General features: G+C 38.8%; 1 protein-coding gene across 3 annotated transcripts in view; it reads right to left on the reverse strand.

Annotated features, from left to right (window-relative positions):
• LOC128706600 (monocyte to macrophage differentiation factor 2) overlaps positions 1-26494 on the reverse strand; it is a 249726-nt gene that overhangs the window by 219299 nt on the left and 3933 nt on the right. The gene's annotated exons all lie outside the window — the stretch shown is intronic.

Raw genomic sequence — 26494 nt, forward strand, 5'->3', positions numbered from 1 at the left:
TCCTCATCTAATAAGTGAATGTAATTTAAGAGTCTTCAATCTTTCTTCATAAGGAAGATTTCTAATGCTATGTATTAATTTAGTCATCCTACGCTGAATGTTTTCTAACAAATCCATGCCCATTCTGTAATATGGAGACCAGAATTGAGCTGCATAATCTAGGTGATGCCTTACTAATGATGTATAAAGCTACAGTATAACCTCTGGACTTCTGTTGCTTACACTTCTTGATATAAACCCCAGTAATTTATTTGCCTTATTACATACGCTTAGGCATTGCTGTCTTGGTTTATCCCCTTGACTGTCGCAACCCCCAATCCTGAGGTCTCCTGGTGTCGCAAAATTTAAAAAAAAAAAATTATTTTTCTTATGAAATGATAGAGAATCTTTTTCCAATTGTAATGATACCAAAAAAAAAAAAATTTGATGGAAAACTGACAGAATTACGTTCTCGCGAAGATAGCAACCTAGGTGATATTTACAAATTGGCGATTTCGCCCACTTTGAGCCCTATTTTTGGTTAATTCCATTGTTTCAGTTGACCAAATTCATAGCTATTTCTTTAGAACTCCATTTTTTCTATCAAATGAGTACAAGAAACTGCCCATTTGCTAATTTCAACTACCCAATAACGTGGTCAGAAATTTGCAATTTGGCCAATTTCACAAAAATTAAAAAATATGAGTTTCAAAATAAGGTCCAGAATGAACAATGCAGACATTCCTGGCTCTAAAATAACATTTTCTTTGTTCATCAGTCATGTCTCCAGGCTTTCTATCTTGAATTTTTATTCAAACAAAAAATAGAAGATTTACTATTATGCAGACTGCTGCAATACTGTAATAATTGTATAAATAACATCAACCCATTCATGACTGCATATTAGAATGGCTAGTTGGACATTTATTGGACAATGACATCATTTGTTTACCTTTGAACATCGGCAAAAATCAAACATTTCCCCTACTTTGAGCTCCATTTCCAGGTTCTTTTTATAGTAAAATCAATCAAAATTACCTCTATTTCTATAATATATTTTCCATTCTATCAAATGAAACCAAGAAAACGAGAATACAACCATAAACACTTTACGAAAATAGACCACAAAGTCGGCATTTTAATAAAAACAAAAACGGTCGGAGTTTTTTTTTCTCATTATGCACTGCGTGCTCTAGGATTTTTTTTGTATGGTACACACTGACCACACAGACCCATTCTCTCACATGTGGGCCTACCAGCTTTCTCCTGCTTGATTTGAAGCCGCTAGAATTTATGAGTATATATACGTCAAACACGGTACCTTGTAAGATGTATATATACGGATGTGACAGTCAAAGGGTTAAGGTTGCTGCTCACCATAACCTGAGTAATGTCTTTGCTTGGTCTGCTGTGTAGTAATTACAGTTACTGGTTGATTCGTGTAATTTTACTAACTAGATTTTTTGAGTAAAATGATATAAGATTTATATTGAATCTACAACTAGACTTATGACTAAGACACCGTGATTAATCTAAAACTTGTAAAAATTTGAAAGAAAAGGGATTATTTATTTATTTATTAATTTGAACATGATACATAGTAGTACAAATGAATACAGTTTAACCCTTTGAGGGTTTTCGTCGTACTAGTACGTCTTACGCGTAGGGGTTTTTGACGTACTAGTACTCATAAATTCTAGCGACCTCAAATCTAGTGGGAGAAAGCTGGTAGGCCTTCATATGAAAGAATGGGTCTATGTGGTCAGTGTGCACAGTCTAAAAAAAATCCTGCAGCACACAGTGCATGAGAAAAAAAAAACTTTTTCCATTTTTTTTTAATAAATCAGCGACTTTGCAGTGTATTTTCGTATGGTATTTATTGTTGTATTCTAGTTTTCTTGGTCTCATTTTATAGAATGGAAGACATATTACTGAAATTGAGATGATTTTGACTGGTTTTACAATGAAAGGTGCCTTGAAATTGAGCTCAAAGTAGCAGAAATGTTCGATTTTTACCAAACTTCAAAAGTAAACAAATCGTGCCAAGCGTGCAATACACGTCAACTGGTGAGTCTAATATTCTTTCACAAGTGCACCAATAATATTTATACCATTTTTTACACTAATGCAGTAGTCTGCATAACAGTAAATCTTATATTTTTTGTGAGAATAAAAATTCAAAGTGGAAAGCAAAAGAATATAAGAGGGGCCGTGAGACGTGACTAATGACTAGAGGAAATGTCATTTTAGTGCCAGGAATGTCTTTCTTGTTTATTCTGGACCCTATTCCGAAATTGGCATCTTTTGAAATTTGTGTGAAATTGGCAAAATTGCTAAATTCTGACCACTGTACTGGATAGTTGAATTTATAAATGGGTGGTTTCTTGCACCCATTCGATAGAAAAAATGGAGTTCTAGCGAAATATTCATGTTTTTTGTCGACTAGTACAGTGAAATTGGCCGAAAATGGGGCTCAAAGTGGGCAAAATCGCCGATCCGTAAACATCGCCAAGACCGCTAACTTTGCGAGAGCATAATTCCGTAAGTTTTCTATCAAATTTCAAACTTTTGGTGTCGTTATGATCGGGAAAAGATTCTCTATCTTTTCATAAGAGAAAATAATTTTTTTTTTTTTTTTAAATTTGGCCGACCCTGAGAACGAGTTTCGGAGAGGGCCTGTCGACCCTCAAAGGGTTAATGCAACATGCCAAAGCCCCTTGTATGCAGAGCATTATGGGCAGGCTTAAAATTAACTTAAGATTAACTAAGCAATGATATACAGGAAGGCCCCACTTATACGGCGGGTTAGGTTCCAGGCTACCGCCGTAAAGCGGAAATCGCCGTAAAGTGGAACACCCTATTTTTCCACTTACAAATGCATACAAACACTAGATAACAAGTTTACACTAACATATATTAAGTTAGCAATAGAACCAGGCATCAAAAAACAATAAAAAGTACAATACACACATAGTGCACTCATTACTTACCTTAAAATATTTATAGTCTTAATCTAGGGTGAGACAAGTAGTATTTATTGTAAGAAATCAAGTGTGGTATGTATGGTAGTCAGCCAGGCTACCATACCAGGCCACCCCACCCACACATACAATTCTATGATATTTAAGCATCCCAGAGCGATAAAATGTATATACAGTTCACTCATTACTTACCTTAAAATATAGGGTGAGATGAGTAGTATTTATTGTAAAAAATCAAGTGTGGTATGTATGGTAGTCAGCCGGGCTACCATACCAGGCCAACCCACCCACACATATATTCCATGATATTTAAGCATCCCAGAGCGATAAAATGTATATACAGTTCACTCATTACTTACCTTAAAATATTTGTAGTCTTAATGTAGGGTCAGGAGTAAGTAAATGAGATAAAACGAATAAATGAGAGAGAGAAAGAATGAGTGCATGAGAGAGTACAGGCGCAGAGTTATGTAAACAAACCAGGCGAAGGTAAGTTTTGTAAACGAAGTGTACACGTCTGGTTTGTGTACAAGTTACATTGTGTACAGGTTGTCTCTACACTGATACGGTAGAATAAATAAAGAACACTCCCTTTCTCATGTAACATCATTTTGAGAAGAAATGATGCTCTGAGTGAAGGCAATGGAAATAAGTCACTCTGACTTTTTTGGGTTATCCTAGGTTCTCTACACATATGTTGTTATGTATGATAATCTATGTAACTGTATTTGTGTATACCCGAATAAACTTACTTACATACATACGAAAGGAATAATTTTCTACAGTTACCCCCAGTAACACATTTTCTCTTATGTTAGATTAGAGAAAATGTTATTCTTGGCATCACTTGTACAAGTTATCTGGCTACGACATCTCATATTTATGTTTATTTATTCTATTGTAGGGTGTATTTATCATCTTTTTATGTTATGTATCGTGTTTATTATATAATTTTGAAAAAAATATCATGGATGGATTAATGAAAATGTGTATATTAACGTAATATACAACATTTAATAAGACTCGGTGATTATTATTATTATTATTATTATTATTAGCATTTCTAATATGGCGTCACTTGTGCAAGTCGTCTGCTACCACATCTCATATTTATGTTTATTTATTCTATTGTGGGGTGTATTTAACATCTTTTTATGTTATGTATCGTGTTTATTATATAATTTTGAAAAAATATCATAGATGGATTAATGAAAATGTGTATTTAATGTAATATACGACATTTAAATGAGACTCGATGATTATTATTATCATTACTAATATGACGTCTGGAGACATAAGACACTCTTACTGATTTTAATGTGTACCTGCATGCCAGCACAGTACGTAAGTTTATTTAAGTACAGGTATACATAAGTATAATTATCAGAGTATATATAAAATATGAAATAACTTTTAAAAACATTTGAAATTTTGGAGTTTCCAGACAAAATGGAGAGACTTAGTGCTTACTGAGCTCACGAAGAATGTAAACAAACAAGGTGGGGCGCGGTGACCGTATTAGAAAGTCAGGTGGGGGGAGCCGTACAGCGAGTTTTGGTCATAATTTGAAATGACCGTATTAGCGGAACGCCGTAAAGTGAAACGCCGTAAAGCGGGGCCTTCCTGTACTCAGTGGTAAAACATTATTGTAAACAGATAACAATTAAGCACAAATGAGTATTGCAAAGATAGGTCAAATGGTCATTTACTGTATTTATTTAGTATTATTTGGACATGATACATAGTTGTACAAAAGAAATGCAGTGGTTGAGTGTACATGCCAAAAGCCCCTAGTATGCAGAGCATTGTGGGCAGGCTTAAAATGAACTTAAGATTAACTAAGCAATGATATATTCAGTGGTAAAAATTACAGTAAACAAGTTACAACATGAAGTTCAAATGAGTATTTTATTTATTTATTTATTTATTTAGTAATTTGAGCATACATACAGAGGTACAAAAAAATACAGGTAAGAGCAGCATGCCAAAGCCACTTATATGCACAGCATTACGGGCTGGCTTAAAATTAACTTAAGATTAACTAAGCAATGATGAAATCAGTGATAAAACATTATTGTAAACAGATAACTATAAAGCACAAATGAGTATTACAAAGACAGGTCATATGGTTGCATGCATTGCTGTACATTCAGTAGAATGGAGTATTCTGTTAGGTAGTGTATTTAAAAAAATAATAAAGTTAGATTGGGTTTTAGGTTTAACATTTATGTGATATAATTGTGAGAAACATTTAAGATATACAATTTATAAGGTTCAGTTATTCAGTATTTATTTGGTTTTGGGCGAGTAAGTGATCTTTGAGAAGAGACTTGAATTTATAAACAGGTAGTGTTTCTTTTATATTTACAGGTAATGAATTCCAGATTTTAGGGCCTTTTATGTGCATTGAGTTTTTGCATAGTGTGAGATCGACACGAGGAACATCAAAGAGTGATCTGTGCCTTGTGTTATGGTCATGTGTTCTGCTGAGGTTGGCAAGGAGATGTTTGAGGGGAGGGTTAATATCAGAGTTAAGTGTTCTATGTATATAATAGGTGCAGTAATAAGTATGGATGTTTTGTATGGTGAGTAGGTTTAGTGTTTTGAATATTGGTGGAGTGTGCTGCCTGTAGTGAGAATTTATCATCATTCTAACTGCAGCCTCATAAGAGGCTTTATAGTTGTACAAATGTTGATACTGTAGTTAGTTTAACCAATCAGCATGAAGGTTGATACTGTAGTTAGTTTAACCAATCAGAGTGAATGTTGATACTGTAGTTTATTTATTTATTTAGTAATTTTAGCATACATACAGAGGTACAAAAAAATACAGGTAAGAGCAGCACGCCAAAGCCACTTATGTGCATAGCATTACGGGCTGGCTTAAAATTAACTTAAGATTAACTAAGCAATGATGAAATCAGTGATAAAACATTATTGTAAACGGATAACTATAAAGCACAAATGAGTATTACAAAGACAGGTCATATGGTTGCATGCATTGCTGTACTTTCAGTCGAATGGAGTATTCTGTTAGGTAGTGTATTTAAAAAAATAACAAAGTTAGATTGGGTCCTAGGTTTAACATTTGTGTGATATAATTGTGAGTAACATATAGGATATACAATTTATAAGGTTCAGTTATTCAGTATTTATTTGGTTTTGAGTGAGTAAGTGATCTTTGAGAAGAGACTTGAATTTATAAACAGGTAGTGTTCCTTTCATATTTACAGGTAATGAATTCCAGATTTCAGGGCCTTTTATGTGCATTGAGTTTTTGCATAGCGTGAGATGGACACGAGGAACATCAAAGAGTGATCTGTGCCTTGTGTTATGGTCATGTGTTCTGTTGAGGTTGGCAAGGAGATGTTTGAGGGGAGGGTTAATATCAGAGTTAAGTGTTCTATGTATGTAATAGGTGCAATAATAAGTATGGATGTTTTGTATGGTGTGTAGGTTGAGTGTTTTGAATATTGGTGGAGTGTGCTGCCTGTAGTGAGAATTTGTTATCATTCTAACTGCAGCCTTTTGTTGGGTAATTAGTGGTCTGACACGGTTAATTGTTGTTGAGCCCCATGCACAAATTCCATAGGTGAGATAGGGGTAAATAAGAGAGTGATAAAGGGCCAGGAGGGCTGACTGTGGAACATAGTACCGTATCTTCGATAGTATGCCTACAGTCTTGGAATTTTTCTTAGAAATTTGTTGTATATGTGTATGAAATTTGAGTCTATTATCAAGGTGGATTCCTAAGAATTTTCCCTCTGTTAGCTTTGTGATAGGTGATCTGTTTATCGTTATGTTAAGAGGTACATTTGTAGCTCTGTTACCAAACTGAATGAAGTAGGTTTTGTCAATGTTTAGTGTAAGTTTGTTAGTCCTCATCCAGGTAGATATTTTCTGTAATTCGGTGTTTACAGTATTGGCTAGCGTGACTGGGCTCGGGTGAGAGAAGACGTATGTAGTGTCATCTGCAAAAAGTGTGGGTTTGAGTAATTGTGAAGCATTTGGTAGGTCATTTATATATAGGAGAAAGAGAAGAGGGCCAAGGACACTTCCCTGTGGAACACCAACTGTAACTGGTCGAGCGGAAGAGCTTGCCCCATTTGCGTACACATATTGGCTTCTGTTGCTGAGGTATGACTTGAGGTAGTTGAGGGAGTGCCCTCTTATACCATAGTGTGACAATTTTACGTGGAGTAAGTCATGGTCAACTGTATCAAAAGCTTTACGTAAGTCAATGAAGATCCCCAGTGGGACTTCTTTTTTCTTTATTGCAGTGTATATGTTCTAGCATGTGTATAATAGCATCATTAGTATTTTTATTAGGCCTGAATCCAAATTGGCAGGGGTTGAGAATGTTTTGGGAGATGAGGTAGGAGTAGATTTGTTTATGAATTAATTTTTCGAAGATTTTTGAGAGAGGGTGTAAATTGGATATTGGCCTATAGTTATTCAACTCTGTTTGGTCTCCTCCTTTATGGATCAGGGTGACCCTTGCTATTTTGAGAGCTGTAGGGAAGGTGGAGGATTCAATGGATTTGTTAAAGAGTGTTGCAATGATTGGTGATAGTACTTGTGACACTTTTTTGTATATAAAGGGTGGTAAGGTATTTAAATCTCCTGCCTTGTTTTTTAGTGCGTTGATAATAAGGGAGACTTCGTATGGGTTAGTCGGAGCTAGGAACAGTGTGTTCGGGTAGTTGCCAGTGAGGTAGTCATTTGGTGGGGTATCTGAGCTTGGGATTTTATTGGCAAGGTTTTGTCCTATAGTGGAGAAGAAATCATGGAGTCTGTTTGCTGTTTCTGTTGGTGGGAGTTGGGGTTCATCTGATTTTGCTAATTTTATTTCGCTATTTCGTGATATCTTTTTTGTTCCCAGAATTTCTGATAGGGTCTTCCAGGTCTTTTTTATATCACCTCGTAAGTTGGATAATCTGTTCTCATAATACAGTTTTTTTGCCCTTCTTATCAGGCTGGTTAGGATTGATGAGTAACGTTTTGTTTGGTCTCTGGTTATGTGACCCATTCTGTACTGTTTTTCATATCGGTGTTTTGTATTTATGGATTTGAGAATGCTGGGTATTAGCCAGGGACTGTTCAGTCTCTTAGCTGTCATCTGTTTAGTTTTTTTAGGGCAGTGCTTGTTATAGAGGTATTGGGTCTTTTTTAGAAAATTATTAAAACATTCGTCAATATCTGTATAGATTTCTAGCTCAGTGTGCCAGTCAATGTTTGTTACTGCTGTTGTGAAGTTATTAATGGCTGCCTCATTGTGAAGTCTGAAGGTGACTTTAGTAGTGTCTTGGGGTATTTTACCAAGAGTTGTTATGAGGAAAGTAGGGTAGTGGTCTGTGGTATTATCTGTAATTATGCCTGATTTTAAAGGGGATATGGTGTTGGTCCAGATGTGGTCAAGTAGGGAAACACTAGTCTCCGTAACTCTTGTAGGTTTTGTTACTGTTGGTAGCAACATGCAGTTACTCATTGTGTTTGTGAATTCAGTAACGTGTGGGTCCTGGTCTTGCAGGAGATTTATACTGAAGTCACCTGAGAGTAGTAAGTGATCTTTGTTCATGCGTGCATCAGTTATCATACTTCCTAGGTTTTGACTAAATTGGCTAATGTTTGATTGTGGAACTCTGTAGATGTTTATCACTGTGAGAGGTTTTTGTAGGTATTTGGATTTGAATTTAGCTATTATATATTCCCCATGTTCATCCCTTGTGCAAGTATTAGTGATACATTCTAGTTGGTCTGAGTAGTATATAGCTGTGCCACCCCCTTGTTGGTCTGGCCTACAGTTGTGTATGGCTGTGTAACCAGGAATGGCATAGACATCTGTAGTATCAGGCTTTAGCCAGGTTTCAGTTAGTGTAATGATGGACATATTGGCATGCAAGGAATTTAGTAATGCTAGGAGGTCATCGTAATGCTTGCTTAAAGATCTGATATTGTAGTTAAAGATAGTTATGTTGTTGTTGGCTCTGAGAAGTGCCTTTGATTGTTCTGATGTGTAGTAATTACAGTAACTGTTTGAATCATTTAAGTCATTAAATAAGAGGTTGGTATCAGGATCAATGCTTGTAATCATAAGATTTGTAGTGAATCTATAGTTAGAATTAAGTATAAAACAAAGTAAATATCTAAAGCTAAAAAAATAGCACCTGAATTATTTAACAAATGTAAAAATAATGAGCTAAGGTAGTTTTTTAAAGCTAAAATAAAGGAGACAATATAAAAGGGACTAAAATAATTTGTGGTGAACAAATAAAGTGATGATCAAATAATGGAGCTTGGGAATATGATAGTAGGTAGTACTTTAAAGGTAATTCTTTAAAGTTAGAATTATAATATAAAATTATAATATAAAAGGGACTAATATAAGTTGTGGTGAACAATAAAGTGGTAATCAAATAATTGCACTAAGGTCTAATATAATGACTTTTGTGGAGTCTATGTTTTGAGCTAGAATGAGCTATAGTACAACTAGATTTAATCTAATAATATAACAATACAAATTAAAAATAGCACCAGTCTCTCACTAGTAATTGCAATATGGTCTAATATAATGAATTTGGTATTGACTATAGTACAACTGAGTTTAATCTAATAATATAAAAAAGGCACAAGACTCTCAATTGTAATTGCACTAAGGTGTTATATAAGTTGTTTACAAGAATTAGAGTATAACTAGATTTAAATTGACAAGATAAAATATACAAGTTAAGGTAGCAAAAGAATAAAAAAAGTAGAAAAAAAAAAAAGATATATGAGGTAGTTGGTACTAGTTAGCAAAAGATAGTTAAGGGCCTTGAACAATAATATAATTGAAATATACACTAATTGCACACACAATATAGTCACTAAGATATGAAAACAATCTTAGAGTAGGACTTATAATATAAACTTATAATATAAAAATACAAATTGAAATGGTACTTGCAATTGCACTAGAGTCTGGTATAGGTTGTTGACAAGATCAGGAGTATAACTAGATTTAAATTGACAAAATATAATTCACAATTAAAGTACCAAAAGAATAATAGTAAAAAATAACCAGGGTAATGTCTTGGTTATAATATGATAGTAAGATGGTGGACAGGTACACAGGTACAAAGGATAATATAAAGGTTGGAGTTGAATATACAAACTTGAAAATTTGGCAACAAAATGTTATGGGAAGTATAAAATAATGTTTAATGTACAAAAGTAAAATTGACTGGTAGTAAATATGGTGTTTAATAAAATTTTAGTAAGTAATAATGATTACAAAAAAGTGAAAAAGTAATGTTTATTTCATTCAATATTGCACTGGTAGTTATACTAGAGGTTATATGGCAGTACAAGGTAATTAAGAGTACTCTAAGATAGTAAATGTGGTATTAAAACAGGTAAAGGTAATTAGACAAGTAATGGTTATTAAATGTCAAAAATGTTAAGAGTAAATTGAAATTATAGTAAAAATGATAATTATTAATTTTAGTAAGTAATATCAATTGATAGTATTTAAAAAAATATGAGGTAGTAATATGGACAGAGAAAGTATCAATTCAGCTAATGTTTAAGCAAACAATAGTATTGCTGTGCATTCAGTACAACGAAGTATTCTGTTGGGTAATGTAATTAAAAAATGACAAAGTTTGATTGGGTATCAGGTTAAACATTTATGAGATACAATTATGAGAAACATTTAAGGGATACAATTTTTAAGATACAATTAGTACTAAGTATTTATTTGGTTGTGGGTGAGTAAGTGATTTTTGAGAAGACTTGAATTTATAAACAGACAGTGTTTCTTTTATATTTACAGGTAATGAATTTCAGATTTTAGGGCCTTTTATGTGCATTGAGTTTTTGCATAGCGTGAGATGGACACGAGGAACATCAAAGAGTGATCTGTGCCATGTGTTATGGTCATGTGTTCTGTTGAGGTTGGTAAGGACAAATTTAAGGGGAGGGTTTATATCCGAGTTAAGTGTTCTATGTATGTAATAGGTGCAGTAATAAGTATGGATGTTTTGTATGGTGAGTAGGTTTAGGGTTTTGAATATTGGTGGAGTGTGCTGCCTGAAGTGGGAATTTGTTATCATTCTGACTGCAGCCTTTTGTTGGGCAATTAGTGGTCTCAGATGGTTTATTGTTGTTGAGCCCCATGCACAAATTCCATAGGTGAGATAGGGGTAAATAAGTGAGTGATACAGGGCCAGGAGGGCTGACTGTGGAACATAGTACCGTATCTTCGATAGTATGCTTACAGTCTTGGAAATTTTCTTGGAAATTTGCTGTATATGTGTTTGAAATTTGAGTCTATTATCAAGGTGGATTCCTAAGAATTTTCCCTCTGTTAGCTTTGTGATAGGTGATCTGTTTATCGTTATGTTAAGAGGTACATTTGTAGCTCTGTTACCAAACTGAATGAAGTAGGTTTTGTCAATGTTTAGAGTAAGTTTGTTAGTCCTCATCCAGGTAGATATTTTCTGTAGTTCGGTATTTACAGTACTGGCTAGTATGACTGGGCTTGGGTGAGAGAAGACGTAGGTAGTATCATCTGCAAATAGTGTGGGTTTGAGTAGTTGCGATGCATTTGGTAGGTCATTTATGTATATGAGAAAGAGAAGAGGGCCAAGGACACTTCCCTGTGGGACACCAACTGTAATTGGCTGTGCGGAAGAGTTTGCCCCATTTGTGTACACATATTGGCTTCTGTTGCTGAGATATGACTTTAGGTAGTTGAGGGAGTGCCCTCTTATACCACAGTGTGACAATTTTATATGGAGCAAGTCATGGTCAACTGTATCAAAAGCTTTACATAAGTCAATGAAGATCCCCAGTGGGACTTCTTTTTTCTCTATTGCAGTGTATATGTTCTACCATGTGTATAATAGCATCATTAGTATTTTTATTAGGCCTGAACCCAAAGTGACAGGGGTTGAGTATGTTTTGGGAGATGAGGTAGAAATAGATTCACTGATGAATTAATCTTTCGAAGATTTTAGAGAGAGGGTGTAAGTTGGATATTGGCCTATAGTTATTCAAGTCTGTTTGGTCTCCTCCTTTATGAATCGAGGTGACCCTTGCTATTTTGAGAACTGTAGGGAAGGTAGAGGATTCGATGGATTTGTTAAAGTGTTGCATTGATTGGTGATAGCAATTGTGACGCTTTTTTGTATATAAAGGGTGGTAAGGTATTTAAATCTCCTGTCTTGTATTTTAGTGTGTTGATAATAAGGGAGACTTCAGTTGGGTTAGTCGGAGCTAGGAACAGTGTGTTCAGGTAGCTGCCAGTGAGGTAGTCATTGGGTGGGGTATCTGAGCTTGGGATTTTATTGGAAAGTTTTTTTCCTATAGTGGAGAAGAAATCATTGAGTCTGTTTGCTGTTTCAGATGATGGGAGTTGGGGTTCGTCCGATTTTGTTAATTTAATTTCGCTATTTCGTGATATCTTTTTTGTTCCTAGAATTTCTGATAGGGTTTTTCCAGGTCTTTTTTATATCACCTCATAAGTTGGATAATCTGTTCTCATAATACAATCTTTTAGCCCTTCTTATCAGGCTGGTTAGGACTGACGAGTAACGTTTTGTTTGGTGTCTGGTTATGTGACCCATTCTGTACTGTTTTTCATATAGGTGCTTTGGATTTATAGATTTGAGGATTCTGGGTGATAGCCAGGGACTGTTTAGTCTCTTAGCTGTCATAAGAACATAAGAAAGAACACTGCAACAGGCCTACTGACCCATGCAGAGCAGGTCCATGTCCCCCCCCCAGATCAGACCAATGACCCCCTCCCCCCGGAATAGCCCAATGACCCACCCAGTCTGGTCATCTCCACTCAAGGATGGAGCACTGCTCCAGACCCAGCAGCACAAGCTAGTCAGGTCCAACTCACACCCACCCACACCCACTCATGCATTTATCCAACCTATTTTTAAAACTACACAATGTTTTAGCCTGAATAACTGTACTCGGGAGTTTGTTCCACTCATCCACAACTCTATTACCAAACCAGTGCTTTCCTATATCCTTCCTGAATCTGAATTTTTCAATGCAACATATGGGAATCTTTATTCAGGAAACGTTTCGCCACACAGTGGCTTCATCAGTCCAATACAAAGTAGAAAGGCATAAGGAGAGGAGGAGTTTGAGGTAATCAGTCCCTCAGCCTGGAGTCAATGTGTTCAGTCCATCAATCTTGTAGAATGTACAGCATAGGGCCGTAGACGTGGCTTATATACTGTAGTGAGGTGAGGCGAAGCAGGAGGTGGGGTAATAGTGGTACCATCCACTAGTCGAAGTAGGTCTTAGTCCAAAGGTTGGACAAGTGTTAAAGAATTCTTTGTAACAAGATCCCATGATGCTGCAGTGTCTGACAGTTGTGATGAATGGTTTGAAAAACCGACAAGTTGAAGATTGAGACACTTATGCAACATACGGGAATCTTTATTCAGGAAATGTTTTGCCACACAGTGGCTTCATCAGTCCAATACAAAGTAGAAAGGCATAAGGAGAGGAGGAGTTTGAGGTAATCAGTCCCTCAGCCTGGAGTCGATGTGTTCAGTCCATCAATCTTGTAGAATGTACAGCATAGGGCCGTAGACGTGGCTTATATACTGTAGTGAGGTGAGGCGAAGCAGGAGGAGGTGGGGTCATAGTGGTACCATCCACTAGTCGAAGTAGGTCTTCATCCTGTGATGTAGTTCAGCTGGGCTTGTGAGGTCTCTGGGGAGACCTAATTTAACCAATTACAGTGGACCCCCGCATAACGATTACCTCCGAATGTGACCAATTATGTAAGTGTATTTATGTAAGTGCGTTTGTACGTGTATGTTTGGGGGTCTGAAATGGACTAATCTACTTCACAATATTCCTTATGGGAACAAATTCGGTCAGTACTGGCACCTGAACATACTTCTGGAGTGAAAAAATATCGTTAACCGGGGGTCCACTGTATATGGTCACACCTTGCCTTGGCAAACGTCTGTAGCCACGCCCACGTCTGAGGTCTTTTGTTCTTGACGGCGTCAGACCTAGGCGTCAGGTCGTACACGTGGTTGTGGAGGGTGCTTGGACCACCATAAAAGCCCAAGGAAGAGCTGAGTAGGGAGATTCGAGCGGAGCTGCTGCTGGGGTGCAGAGCTCCTGAGCAGAGACTTCGAGCAGAGCTGCTGCTGGGGTGCAGGGCTCGGGAGAAGGCTGCTGAAGTCTCTGGAGGAGACTGTTGGAGGCATTGGGCAGAGTACTGGCTTGGCGCAGTACTCGTGCTGTGTAGGTCTTGGGACCTGTGGCTTAGTTCCTGTGATGAACTGCCCTCTGAACTATATTGTAAGTTACATTCATTTTGGTCAAGTTGATTGTATTCCCTGTCTCACTGCTTATGTGTACCACCCCATTTATCTAAACCACAATAATGTTCTGTTCCCAAATATATTATTGTACAGAGAATTAATAATAAACTATGTTTGAGTAGAATAGTAATATTCACTGTCCCCGTTATTTTCTCCATTTATTTATGTTTAGTGAAAGTAGTGAGAGGGTGAGTAGTGTGGAGTGGTGGGTAGAGTAATGAGAGGTGAAGTTGTAGTCACCAGTGACCTCACATTACCTACCTACCGCTCACCTCTCCTGTCACATTACCTACCTACTGCTGGCCGCTAATCACTCTACTCAGACTCTCCTGCCTACTCCCTCCGATTACTCCCATATTCCCCACTTATATCCGATACATTCTAATACCCCCCTACATGACAATCCAAAGGTTGGACAAGTGTTGAAGAATTCTTTGTAACAAGATCCCATGATGCTGCAGTGTCTGACAGTTGTGATGAATGGTTTGAAAAACCGACAAGTTGAAGATTGAGACACTTATGAACACATCGACTCCAGGCTGAGGGACTGATTACTTCAGACTCCTCCTCTCCTTACGCCTTTCTACTTTGTATTGGACTGATGAAGCCACTGTGTGGCGAAACATTTCCTGAATAAAGATTCCCATATGTTGCATAAGTGTTTCAATCTTCAACTTGTCGGTTTTTCAAACCATTTATCACATCACACATGAATTTTTCCAACTTGAAACCATTGCTGAGAGTCCTATCTTGGCTGGAAATTTTCAGCACGCTATTTACATCCCCTTTATTTAATCCTGTTTTCCATTTATACACCTCTATCATATCCCCCCTAATTCTACGCCTGTCGAGAGAGTGCAGATTCGGGGCCCTCAGTCTATCCTCATAGGGAAGATTTCTGATACATGGGATCATCTTTGTCATCCTCTTCTGTACGTTTTCCAGAGCATTTATATCCATTCTGTAATACGGTGACCAGAACTGAGCAGCATAGTCTAAATGAGGCCTAACCAAGGATGTATAGAGTTGAAGAACAACCTGAGGACTTCTATTATTTATACTTCTAGATATGAAGCCAAGAATTCTGGTAGCTTTATTGCGAACACTAATGCACTGTTGTCTTGGTTTTAGATTACTGCTAACCAGAACTCCTAAATCCTTTTTGCAATCAGTAGTATTAAGATCTACATTATTTAGTTTATATGTGGCATGGTTATTTAACTGTCCAACATTTAGAACTTTGCATTTATCAATATTAAACTGCATCTGCCACTTCTCTGACCATTGCATCAGTCTATTCAAATCATCCTGGGGTGCTCTAGTGTCCTCATTAGAATGAATTGGACGGCCTATTTTGGTGTCATCAGCAAATTTGCTTATGTCGCTATTTATTCCCTCATCAATGTCGTTTATGTAAATTGTGAACAAAAACGGGCCCAACACTGACCCCTGAGGAACATCGCTTGTGACGTGCCCCCATTCTGATTTCTCCCCATTTATGCAAACTCTCTGCTGTCTATTTGTCAGCCATGCCTTTACCCAGGAAAAAATTTCTCCTCCTATTCCGTGTGCCTTAAGTTTCCTCAATAGCCTCTGGTGTGGAACTCCATCGAAAGCCTTACTGAAGTCCATATACATAATATCATATTCATTACCATGATCTACCTCCTCAAACACCTTAGTGAAAAAAGCTAATAAATTCGTAAGACAGGAACACCCCTTTGTAAAACCGTGTTGAGATTCATTAATCAATCTATGTCTGTCAAGATGGTTACGAACTGCTTCGGCAATTATTGATTCCATAAATTTTCCCACTATGGAGGTAAGGCTTATTGGTCTACAGTTCAAAGCCGAGGACCTGTCACCTGCCTTGTAAATAGGTATAACATTTGCCATTTTCCACTTATCAGGCACTATGCCAGTTTGTAGTGATATGTTAAAAAGATTAGCCAAATGTATGCTAAGTTCCTCTTTACATTCCTTTAACACCCTTGCAAACATTTCATCAGGGCCTGGGGATCTGTTAGGTTTTAGTTTCTCTATTTGTCTGAGGACCATGTCACTAGTTACCGCAATCGTACATAGTTTATTACCATCCTGTTCTACATAATCTATTATTTCAGGAATATTGCTAGTATTTTCCTGGGTGAAAACTGAGAGGAAGTAGGTATTTAGAATTTCACACATATCCTTATCACTGTCAGTGATCTGACCAGAGTTACTCTTAAGTGGGCCAATCTTGTCTCTAATCTTGCTTCTGTATACCTGAAAGAACCCTTTTGGGTTAGTCTTTGAATCCCTTGCGACCTTAGCCTCATAATCCCTTTTTGCTTTTCTTATTCCTTTCTTTATTTCTCTCTTTAATTGAATATATTGATTTCTTAACTGCCCATCCCCTCTTTTGATATGCCTATATATGCCTCTCTTTTGACCATTGAGATGTTTTAATCTATTGTTCATCCATTTGGGATCATTTTTGTTAGATCTAATTTCCCTACTCGGAACAAAAGTTGTCTGGGCAGCTAGAACTATGCTCTGAAAAACGTCATATTGGCATTAGGGCAGTGCTTGTTATAGAGGTATTGGGTCTTTTTTAGAAAATTATTAATACATTCGTCAATATCTGTATAGATTTCTAGCTCAATGTCCCAGCCGATGTTTGTCACTGCTGCTGTGAAGTTATTAATGGCTGTCTCATTGTGAAGTCTGAAAGTGACTTTAGTAATGTCTTGGGGTAATTTGCACAGATTTGTTATGAGGAAGGTAGGGTAGTGGTCTGTGGTATTATCTGTGATTATGCCTGATTTTAAAGGGGATATGGTGTTGGTCCAGATGTGGTCTAGTAGGGAAACACTAGTCTCTGTAACTCTTGTAGGTTTTGTTACTGTTGGTAGCAACATGCAGTTACTCATTGTGTTTGTGAATTAAGTAATGTGTGGTGGTGAAACGTAGAGGCTTGATGAACTCAAGAACTTGGGAAGTAATGTGTGGGTCATGGTCATGCAGGAGATTTATATTGAAGTCACCTGAGAGTAGCACTTTGATTATTACAGAATAGATAATTCAGTTATACACTTAAGCATCTAATAGCACCTTAATTATTTTAACAAGTGAGTTTAAGAACTACAGTAGATATTTACAGCTAAAATAAAGGAGCTAATGAATATAATAATAAAAGAATGTATTAAAAGCAAAATCAGTAGCACCTGGAGTATTTTAATGGCAAAATAGTGAACTTATTACACTTTAGCCCCTGAGAATAGCACTTTGATTATTTTAACAATTGTGAATATATGAACTGAGGTAGTTATATAAAGATAAAATAAAGGAGAAAATATATAAGGGACTAAATTAAGTAATGGTAAACTAAGTTCAAAGGACAGATAGTCACTATGATATAATATAATGGCAAAATAGTGAACCTATTACACTTTAGCACCTGACAATAGCACCTTGATTACTTTAACAATTGTGAATATATAAACTAAGGTAGTTATATAAAGCTAAAATGAAGGAGAAAATATAAAAAGGACTAAATTAAGTAATGGTAAACAAAGTTCAATGAAGAGATAGTCACTATGATATAATATTGATTTGGGTGTAAGATCTGATTTGTAATGTATAATAAGTTGAGCAATTAATTGCACTATAATAAGTAGACAAATATGAGGTAGCTGGTACTAGCTAGCAAAAGATAGTTTTAGTACTCAAACAATAATGTAATTGGAATATACACTAATTGCACACACAATATAAAAGGGACTAAAAAAAAGTAGTGGTAAACAGAATTAAATGGACAGGTAGCAACCATGAATAACATTAATTTGAGTAAGATTTGACTTGCAACACAAAATTATGAGCAATTAAAAGCAATTAAAAAGTAAAAAGTATTGGAGGTAGCAGGTATTAGCTAGTAAAAGAAAAAAAATAATAATGCACAATAATGTAATAGTTCATTCATTCATTAGAGATTTGCCGGTACTTCCGGCCTGGGTCTTCTCCAGATGGTGACCCGGCGTCAATAGTAATAGTAACGGGGTAATAGTAACGTACACTATATGCACCACACGTATTTATGTATTAAGGCACTTATCTAATCTGTTACAGAAATGTCAGCTTTTCTAAGGAAGGTAGAGAAATCATGTTCATTTTAGATGGTGTACTGTTGTCCTGTTGAAGTTTTTCTAACTAGTATTTTCCCATCTCGAGTGAGAAGAGTCCTTCACCTACATCAAGGAACCATCACTGAGGTAAGATTCCTTCACTAACAATGAACCATTGGTGAGGTAAGAGATCTTCAATAACATCAAGGAACTGTCACTGAAGAAAGAGTCCTTCATTAACATCAAGGAACCATCACTGAGGTAAGAGTCCTTCACTAACATCAATGAACCATCACTGAGGTCAGATTCCTTCACTAACATCAAGGTACCATCACTGAGGTCAGAGTCCACACTAACATCAAGGAACCATCACTCAGATAAGTCCTTCACTAACATCAAGGAACCTTCATTGAGGTCAGATTCCTTCACTAACATCAAGGAACCTTCACTGAGGTCAGAGGCCTTCACTAACATCAAGGAACTTTCAATGAGGTCAGAGTATTTCACTAACATCAAGGAACCATCACTGAGGTCAGAGTCCTTCACTAACATAAAGGAACCATCACTGAGATCAGATTCCTTCCCTAATATCAAGGAACCATCACTGAGGTCAGAGTCCTTCACTAACATCAAGGAACCATCACTGAGGTCAGATTCCTCCACTAACATCAAGGAACCTTCACTGAGGTAAGATTCCTTCACTAACATCAAGGAACCATAACTGAGGTCAGATTCCTTCACTAACATAAGGAACCATCACAGAGGTCAGAGTCTTTCACTAACATCAGGGAACCATCACCGAGGAAAGAGTCCTTCACTAACATCAAGGAACCATCATTGAGGTAAGAGTCCTTCACCTACATCAAGGAACCATCACTGAGGTCAGATTCCTTCACTAACATCAGTGAACCATCAAAGAGGAAAGAGTCCTTCACTAACATCAAGGAACCATCACCGAGGTAAGTCCTTCACTAATATCAAGACGCTATCACTGAGGTAAGAGTCCTTCACTAATATCAAGGAACCATCACTGAGGTCAAGGTCCTTCACTAACATCAAGGAACCTTCACTGAGGTAAGTCTTTCACTAACATCAAGGAACCATAACTGAGGTATGTCATTCACCTACATCAATTAACCTTCACTGAGGTCAGAATCCTTCAATAACATCAAGGAACCATCACTGAGCTAAGTCCTTCACCTACATCAAGGAACCATCACTGAGGTAAGTCCTTCACCTACATCAAGGAACCATCACTGAGGTAAGTCATTCACCAACACCAAGGAACCATCACTGAGGTAAGAGTCCTTCACCTACATCAAGGAACCATCACTGAGGAAAGTCCTTCACCTACAACAAGGAACCATCACTGAGGTAAGTCCTTCACCTACATCAAGGAACCATCACTGAGGTAAGAGTCCTTCACCAACATCAAGGAAGCATAACTGAGGTAAGTCCTTCACCTACATCAAGGAAGCATCACTGAGGTAAGTCCTTTGCCTACATCAAGGCACCATCACTGAGGCAAGTCCTTCACCTACATCAAGGAACCATCACTGAGGTAAGTCCTTCACCTACATCAAGGAACCATCACTGAGGTAAGTCCTTCACCTACATCAAGGAACCATCACTGAAGTAAGAGTCCTTCACCTACATCAAGGAATCCTCACTGAGGTAAGTCCATCACCTACATCAAGGAGCCATCACTGAGGAAAGTATTTCACCTACATCAAGGAACCATAACTGAGGTAAGAGTCTTTCACCTACATCAAGAAACCATCACCAAAGTAAGTCCTTCATTAACATCAAGGAACCATCACTGAGGTAAGTCCTTCACCAACATCAAGGAACCATCGCTGAGGTAAGTCTTTCACCTACATCAAGGAACCATCACTGAGGTAAGAGTCCTTCACCTACAACAAGGAACCATCACTGAGGTAAGTCCTTCAGCTACATCAAGGAATCATCACTGAGGTAAGTCCTTCACCAACATCAAGGAACCATCACTGAGGTAAGAGTCTTTCACCTACATCAAGGAACCATCACCAAGGTAAGTCCTTCATTAACATCAAGGAACCATCACTGAGGTAAGTCCTTCACCAACATCAAGGAACCACTGCTGAGGTAAGTCTTTCACCTACATCAAGGAACCATCACGGAGGTAAGAGTCCTTCACCTACATCAAGGAACCATCACTGAGGTAAGTCCTTCAGCTACATCAAGGAATCATCACTGAGGTAAGTCCTTCACCAACATCAAGGAACCATCACTGAGGTAAGAGTCCTTCATATACATCAAGGAACCATCACTGAGGTAAGTCCTTCACCAACATCAAGGAACCATCACTGAGGTAAGAGTCCTTCACTAACATCAAGGAACCATCACTGAGGTAAGAGTTCTTCACTAACATCAAGGAACCATCACTGAGGTAAGAGTTCTTCATTAACATCAAGGAACCATCACTGAGGTTAGGCCTTCACCAACATCAAGGAATCATCACTGAGGTAAGGCCTTCACCAACATCAAGGAACCATTGCTGAGGTAAGTCCTTCACCTACATCAAGGAACCATCACCGAGGTAAGTCCTTCACCCACATCAAGGAACCATCACTGAGGTAAGAGTCCTTCACCTACATCACGGAATCATCACTGAGGTGAGTCCTTCACCAACATCAAGGAACCATCACTGAGGTAAGTCCCTGACCTACATCAAGGAACCATCATTGAGGTAAGAGTCCTTCACTTACATCAAGGAAACATCATTGAGGTAAGAGTCCTTCATCTACATCAAGGAACCATCACTGAGTTAAGTCCTTCACCAACATCAAGGAACCATCACTGAGGTAAGTCCTTCACCCACATCAAGGAACCATCACTGAGGTAAGAGTCCTTCACCTACATCAAGGAACCCATCATTGAGGTAAGTCCTTCACCTACATGAAGGTACCATCACTGAGGTAAGTCCTTCACCTACATCAAGGAACCATCACTGTGGTAAGAGTCCTTCACCTACATCAAGGAACCATCACTGAGGTAAGTTCTTCACCTACATCAAGGAACCATCACTGAGGTAAGAGTCCTTCACCTACATCAAGGAACCATCACTGAGGTTAGAGTCCTTCACCTACATCAAGGGACCATCACTGAGGTAAGAGTCCTTCACCTACATCAAGGAACCATCACTGAGGTAAGTCCTTCACCTACATCAAGGAACCACCACTGAGGTAAGTCCTTCACCTACATCAAGGAACCATCACTGAGGTAAGAGTCCTTCACCTACATCAAGGAACCATCACTGAGGCAAGTCCTTCACCTACATCAAGGAACCATCACTGAGGTAAGAGTCCTTCATCTACATCAAGGAACCATCAATGAGGTAAGAGTCATTCACCTACATCAAGGAACCATCACTGAGGTAAGTCCTTCACCTACATCAAGAAACCATTACTGAGGTAAGAGTCATTCACCTACATCAAGGAACCATCACTGAGGTATGAGCCATTCACCTACATCAAGGAACCATCACTGATGTAAGAGTCCTTCACCTACATCTAGGAACCATCACTGAGGTAAGAGTCCTTCACCTACATCAAGGAACCATCACTGAGGTAAGAGTCCTTCATCTACATCAAGGAACCATCAATGAGGTAAGAGTGCTTCACCTACATCAAGGAACCCTCACTGAGGTAAGAGTCCTTCACCTACATCAAGGAACCATCACTGAGGTAAGAGTCCTTCACCTACATCAAGGAACCATCACTGAGGTGAGAGTCCTTCACCTACATCAAGGAATCATCACTGAGGTAAGTCCTTCACCAACATCAAGGAACCATCACTGAGGTAAGTCCTTCAGCCACATCAAGGAACCAACACTGAGGTAAGAGTCCTTCACTTACATCAAGGAAACATCATTGAGGTAAGAGTCCTTCACCTACATCAAGGAACCATCACTGAGGTAAGAGTCCTTCACCTACATCAAGGAACCATCACTGAGGTAAGTCCTTCACCTACATCAAGGAACCATCATTGAGGTAAGTCCTTCACCAACATCAAGGAACCATCACTGAGGTAAGTCCTTCAACTACATGAAGGTACCATCACCGAGGTAAGAGTCCTTCACCTACATCAAGGAACCATCACTGAGGTAAGTCCTTCACCAACATCAAGGAACCATCACTGAGGTCAAGGTCCTTCACTAACATCAAGGAACCTTCACTGAGGTAAGTCTTTCACTAACATCAAGGAACCATAACTGAGGTACGTCGTTCACCTACATCACGGAACCTTCACTGAGGTCAGAATCCTTCACTAACACCAAGGAACCATCACTGAGCTAAGTCCTTCACCTATATCAAGGAACCATCACTGAGGTAAGTCCTTCACCTACATCAAGGAACCATCACTGAGCTAAGTCCTTCACCTACATCAAAGAACCATCACTGAGGTAAGTCATTCACCAACACCAAAGAACCATCACTGAGGTAAGAGTCCTTCACCTACATCAAGGAACCATCACTGAGGTAAGTCCTTCACCTACATCAAGGAACCATCACTGAGGTAAGAGTCCTTCACCTACATCAAGGAACCATCACTGACATAAGTCCTTCACCTACATCAAGGAACCATCACTGAGGTAAGAGTCCTTCACCTACATCAAGGAACCATCACTGAGGTAAGTCATTCACTAACACCAAGGAACCATCACTGAGGTAAGAGTCCTTCACCTACATCAAGGAACCATCACTGAGGTAAGTTCTTCACCTACATCAAAGAACCATCAATGAGGTAAGAGTGCTTCACCTACATGAAGGAACCATCACTGAGGTAAGTCCTTCAATAACATCAAGGAACCATCACTGAGGTAAGTCCTTCACCTACATCAAGGAACCATCACTGAGGTAAGTCCATCACCTACATCAAGGAACCATCACTGAGGTAAGTCCTTCACCTACATCAAGGAACCATCACTGATGTAAGTCCTTCACCAACATCAAGGAAGCATAACTGAGGTAAGTCCTTCACCTACATCAAGGAAGCATCACCGAGGTAAGTCCTTTGCCTACATCAAGGAACCATCACTGAAGTAAGTCCTTTACCTACATCAAGGAACCATCACTGAGGTAAGTCCTTCACCTACATCAAGGAACCATCACTGAGGTAAGAGTCCTTCACCTACATCAAGGAACCATCACCGAGGTAAGAGTCCTTCACCTACATCAAGGAAACATAACTGAGGTAAGAGTCCTTCACCTACATCAAGGAATCCTCACTGAGGTAAGTCCTTCACCTACATCAAGGAACCATCGCTGAGGTAAGTCTTTCACCTACATCAAGGAACCATCACCGAGGTAAGAGTCCTTCACCTACATCAATGAACCATCACTGAGGTCAGATTCCTTCACTAACATCAAGGTACCATCACTGGGGTCAGAGTCCACACTAACATCAAGGAACCATCACTGAGATAAGTCCTTCACTAACATCAAGGAACCTTCATTGAGGTCAGATTCCTTCACTAACATCAAGGAACCTTCACTGAGGTCAGATTCCTTCACTAACATCAAGGAACCTTCACTGAGGTCAGAGGCCTTCACTAACATCAAGGAACCATCACTGAGGTCAGAGTCCTTCACTAACATAAAGGAACCATCACTGAGGTCAGAGTCCTTCACTAACATCAAGGAACTTTCACTGAGGTCAGAGTATTTCACTAACATCAAGGAACCATCACTGAGGTCAGAGTCCTTCAATAATATAAAAGAACTTTCACTGAGATCAGATTCCTTCCCTAACATCAAGGAACCTTCACTGAGGTCAGAGTCCTTCAATAACATCAAGGAACCATCACTGAGGTCAGATTCCTCCACTAACATCAAGGAACCTTCACTGAGGTAAGACTCCTTCACTAACATCAAGGAACCATCACTGAGGTCAGATTCCATCACTAACATAAGGAACCATCACAGAGGTCAGAGTCCTTCACTAACATCAGGGAACCATCACCGAGGAAAGAGTCCTTCACTAACATCAAGGAACCATCATTGAGGTAAGAGTCCTTCACCTACATCAAGGAACCATCACTGAGGTCAGATTCCTTCACTAACATCAAGGAACCATCACCGAGGAAAGAGTCCTTCACTAACCTCAAGGAACCATCACCGAGGTAAGTCCTTCACTAATATCAAGAAACTATCACTGAGGTAAGAGTCCTTCACTAACATCAAGGAACCATCACTGAGATCAAGGTCCTTCACTAACATCAGGGAACCATCACCGATGAAAGAGTCCTTCACTAACATCAAGGAACCATCACCGAGGAAAGAGTCCTTCACTAACATTAAGGAACCATCACTGAGGTAAGTCCTTCGCTAATATCAAGAAACTATCACTGAGGTGAGAGTCCTTCACTAATATCAAGGAACCATCACTGAGGTCAAGGTCCTTCACTAACATCAAGGAACCTTCACTGAGGTAAGTCTTTCACTAACATCAAGGAACCATAACTGAGGTACGTCGTTCACCTACATCAAGGAACCTTCACTGAGGTCAGAATCCTTCACTATCATCAAGGAACCATCACTGAGCTAAGTCCTTCACCTACATCAAGGAACCATCACTGAGGTAAGTCCTTCACCTACATCAAGGAACCATCACTGAGCTAAGTCCTTCACCTACATCAAGGAACCATCACTGAGCTAAGTCCTTCACCTACATCAAGGAACCATCACTGAGGTAAGTCATTCACCAACACCAAGGAACCATCACTGAGGTAAGAGTCCTTCACCTACATCAAGGAACCATCACTGAGGTAAGTCCGTCACCTACATCAAGGAACCATCATTGAGGTAAGTCCTTCACCTACATCAAGGAACCATCACTGAGGTAAGAATCCTTCACCTACATCAAGGAACCATCACTGAGGTAAGTCCTTCACCTACATCAAGGAACCATCACTGAGGTAAGAGTCCTTCACCTACATCAATGAACCATCACTGAGCTAAGTCCTTCACCTACATCAAGGAACCATCACTGAGGTAAGTCATTCACTAACACCAAGGAACCATCACTGAGGTAAGTCCTTCACCTACATCAATGAACAATCACTGAGCTAAGTCCTTCACCTACATCAATGAACCATCACTGAGCTAAGTCCTTCACCTACATCAAGGAACCATCACTGAGATAAGTCCTTCACTTACATCAAGGAACCATCACTGAGGTAAGTCCTTCACCTACATCAAGGAACCATCACTGAGGTAAGACCTTCACCAACATCAAGGAACCATCACTGAGGTAAGTCCTTCACCTACATCAAGGAACCATCAATGAGGTAAGAGTCCTTCGCCTACATCAAGGAACCATCACTGAGGTAAGTCCTTCAATAACATCAAGGAACCATCTCTGAGGTAAGTCCTTCACCTACATCAAGGAACCATCACTGAGGTAGGTCCTTCAATAACATCAAGGAACCATCTCTGAGGTAAGTCCATCACCTACATCAAGGAACCATCACTGAGGTAAGTCCTTCACCTACATCAAGGAACCATCACTGAGGTAAGTCCTTCACGAACATCAAGGAAGCATAACTGAGGTAAGTCCTTCACCTACATCAAGGAAGCATCACTGAGGTAAGTCCTTAGCCTACATCAAGGAACCATCACTGAGGTAAGTCCTTCACCAACATCAAGGAACCATCACTGAGGAAAGTCCTTCACCTACATCAAGGAACCATCACTGAGGTAAGAGTCCTTCACCTACATCAAGGAAACATAATTGAGGTAAGAGTCCTTCACCTACATCAAGGAATCCTCACTGAGATAAGTCCTTCACCTACATCAAGGAACCATCACTGAGGAAAGTCCTTCACCTACATCAAGGAACCATAACTGAGGTAAGAGTCTTTCACCTACATCAAGGAACCATCACCAAGGTAAGTCCTTCATTAACATCAAGGAACCATCACTGAGGTAAGTCCTTCACCAACATCAAGGAACCATCGCTGAGGTAAGTCCTTCACCTACATCAAGGAGCCATCACTGAGGTAAGAGTCCTTCACCTACATCAAGGAACCATCACTGAGGTAAGT

The sequence above is a fragment of the Cherax quadricarinatus genome, chromosome 3 (assembly GCF_038502225.1).
Source record: "Cherax quadricarinatus isolate ZL_2023a chromosome 3, ASM3850222v1, whole genome shotgun sequence".
NCBI lineage: Eukaryota > Metazoa > Arthropoda > Malacostraca > Decapoda > Parastacidae > Cherax > Cherax quadricarinatus.